The sequence below is a fragment of the Macrobrachium rosenbergii genome, chromosome 8, assembly GCF_040412425.1.
Source record: "Macrobrachium rosenbergii isolate ZJJX-2024 chromosome 8, ASM4041242v1, whole genome shotgun sequence".
In the NCBI taxonomy this organism is placed as follows: domain Eukaryota; kingdom Metazoa; phylum Arthropoda; class Malacostraca; order Decapoda; family Palaemonidae; genus Macrobrachium; species Macrobrachium rosenbergii.
The window spans coordinates 25998746-26002012 of record NC_089748.1 but is presented as its reverse complement, the minus strand read 5'-3'; the positions used below and the strand labels follow the sequence as shown (position 1 = coordinate 26002012).

The 3267-nt window shown below is 42.5% G+C and overlaps 1 pseudogene; it reads left to right on the top strand.

Annotated features, from left to right (window-relative positions):
- On the top strand, nucleotides 1-2286 carry LOC136841231 (uncharacterized; annotated as a pseudogene).
- Nucleotides 2287-3267: the final 981 nt, after the last annotated feature.

The window sequence follows — 3267 nt, the reverse complement described above, 5'->3', positions numbered from 1 at the left end:
GTTACAAGGAAAACTCTCCCCATTTGTATGGCTTTCTTCCACAGAGGAGTACTCATCACTGTTTAGCTGAACTCTACTCCCGATTGTCCCCCAACAGTGTAGTTGCCTTCCTTGACCTCAAAAGTGCTTTTGATATAGCCAACAGGGATATAATTCTTGATCAGCTTGTCAAATTTGGTGTCAGAGGAAACCTTCTGAAGTGGATAAACGGTTATCTCAGTAACAGAAAATCACGTGTTTTCTTTAAGGGTGCGTGTAGCTCCTATGAAAATTTTGAGCTTGGCACACCTCAGGGCGGTGTATTGAGCCCTTTTCTTTTTAATATTCTTATGCACCGTGTACTGTCTCTCCTCCCTGCTATCCCTGGAACCACTGTAACCTGCTATGCTGATGATGTCTGCATCCACTCCACTACCCCTCAAGACCTTCAGCGTGTCCTTCAAAGAATTCTACAGGTCCTGTACCTCCTGTGGCCTCATACTCTCCCCAGAAAAAGCAGAATCTTCTCTGCCCGGAATCTCGAGACCTGCCAGTGTTCATTATGGGTGGGAATATTATACCTCACTGCACACAGTATACATATCTAGGTGCACCAGTCAGGATCACCCCTGCTATACCTGCACGCCAACGAATCCACCCCATGGTGAAAAACCTTCTTGATCGACTGGAGCCTTGCTTCACTCCCATCAAGTGGTTTGCCACCAGGGCCACAGGTATATCTATCCCCGTGGCTAGAACCCTCTATATCCTCTTCCTAAGGTCAGTTGTTGACTATTTATCTCCTGCTTTAATTCAATTACCCAGACAGGCGTTACAACCTCTAGAACAGTTCCAAAATAGAGTAATGAGGTTTATCCTAGGATGCCCTCCTTCCACTCGGATAGTCAACATGCAGACCGAACTCATGTTACCTCCATTAATAGAGAGAATTTATGCCAATGTAACTTTGTTTTCTGTTAAATGTCTACACTCTCCACAATTTACTCCAAACTTCTCTGCTGTACTCAGAGCATCACTTGACGAAGATGCACCAAGACCTCAACTCCGGCCAGGGGCCATAACCTAGTTAGGGCAGTATGTGAAAATCTTCGACACCTTGATATCGTTGTACCTGAGCAAGCAGTCATCCAAGATTTGCCACCATGGCGGGTTCCTATTCCTGCTGTCACTTTCACACCAACCTCTAAAGATGCCCATCCCAGTCTACAGAAGCAGTTGGTTTTGGAAACAATAGCCAAAGTGTCAATTTCAGTTCCTGCAGGACACCACATCTACGTGGACGGCTCAGTACAGGCAGATGGAAGTGCAGCATGTGCTATGTTCTCCCCCACTTTAGAATCTCCTGAGGGTGGGTGGCATGGTTGCAGGTTGCCAAACTCATCCAGTTCCACTTATTGCGAACTTCAAGGTATATGGGATGCAGTAACCCTACTTGTTAGAAGAAATGTGAATGGATTGGTGATCTGTGACTCCAAATCTGCACTCCAGGCATTGACATCTTCTAGGCCCAGCTGTGGCCGTGTTGTGCGAGGCATATTGTGTCAACTCGCTGCTGCTTACAATGCCTCGCTTGTCTTGTCCTTCATGTGGATGCCCTCCCATATTGGGCTTGCTGGGAATGACATGGTGGACAGTCTTGCTAAAGCTGCCTGCACGCTTGAACTTGATGACAGAAATGTTGAGCCCTCACTTCGCTGCCTTAAACATAGAATATATTCAGCAGCTTTTGCCTGTACAGTACAGCGTAGGGATGCAGAGAGGGGCACTAGTGTTTCCATACAACATCATGATAACTTTCTGCAGAGCCGTCACAAGTACCGGCGACGTGGACTCATGGTGCGTAGGCATAATGTCGTAAGTGCCAGGATAAGGTTGGGATATCGTCCTGTGTGGCAGGTTGGACAGACACTAGATATACCACACTACACCTCATGTAAACTGTGTAACCTTGCTAATGCCAATAACCTTGAACACTACTGCCTTCATTGCCCCACTGTCAGGAATCTGTTACCTCAAGGACAAAATTTACTTCAAACCTGCCAATATTTACTCAAAGATGACCACCTAGACTTAATTTTGACTCGTCATCCACACTTTGGTGGCTGCTAAACTGTCTGTTGCAGTTGTTGTGATAATGGAATACGATCTCATATATGTTATTTTTGTAACTGATATACTGATAATTCAATGCTGTAATTTTTTTCTGTTGATTTCTGATGTACTGTAAGTAACTGCTAATATGTAACTTTGTTTGACGTCTTTGGGTGTAATAAATTTATTAAATAATAAATAATCTCTCTCTCTCTCTCTCTTTCCAAAGGATATGTTCATCCTTGCAACTGCTATTAGAAAACCTTCTGTTTAATCAACTGTACAGAAAAAATGAAGCCACCACTAATATTTATCATGCTGTGCTTGATATTCCACACACTTGGGTATCACCAGGATGGTCCTCTAAACTGCAACAGCAAAGACCACTGTCATTACATTAACTGACCAGATCATCAGTGCTGCCCAACAGACGATCAGCTGTTGTTTATCAGTCAACTCCATCTCACTCAGAAGCCTCACATGGGTATGACCTAAAACCTGAATTGTATTTAATATAATGTGAAGGGGGAAAATTTGAAACCATGTATTTTTATTTCAGGGTTTTTCATTGTATTTTACTTCATATATTTTATATAATCGAAAATAAAATACTCCCGAGTGAGCTTGTAACCTTGAGGAAGAATTTATTAATGAAGAAAGGGCAGCTCTTTCTTAATCTTTAGCCCACAGACAAGGGAATTAAGACAAAATAAATGATGAGATTTATCTAAAGGATGGTCTACTTCATAAAAAAAATCATTAAATACTATAATCAACAAACTGGCAACAGAGTCTTTATATATCCCCTGTTAATTTTCAGTGTTCACAGAAGCAGCTGCGTATTGGGAAATCCTGAAGTTGAGTCATTGCGGCTCGATATTTTACTCTACATACATCCTGCGAATGGTCAATTAATGATAATAATAATTAAAAGTTAAGTATATCTTAGTTTAACCAGACCACTGAGCTGATTAACCGCTCTCCTATGGCTGGCCCGAAGGATCAGATTTATTTTACGTGGCTAAGAACCAATTGGTTACCTAGCAACGGGACCTACATCTTATTGTGGAATCTGAACCACATTATAGCGAGAAATGAATTTCTGTCACCAGAAAATAGAATTCCTCTTATTTTCATTGGCCGGTCGGAGATTCGAACTCGCGGCCAGCAGTACTA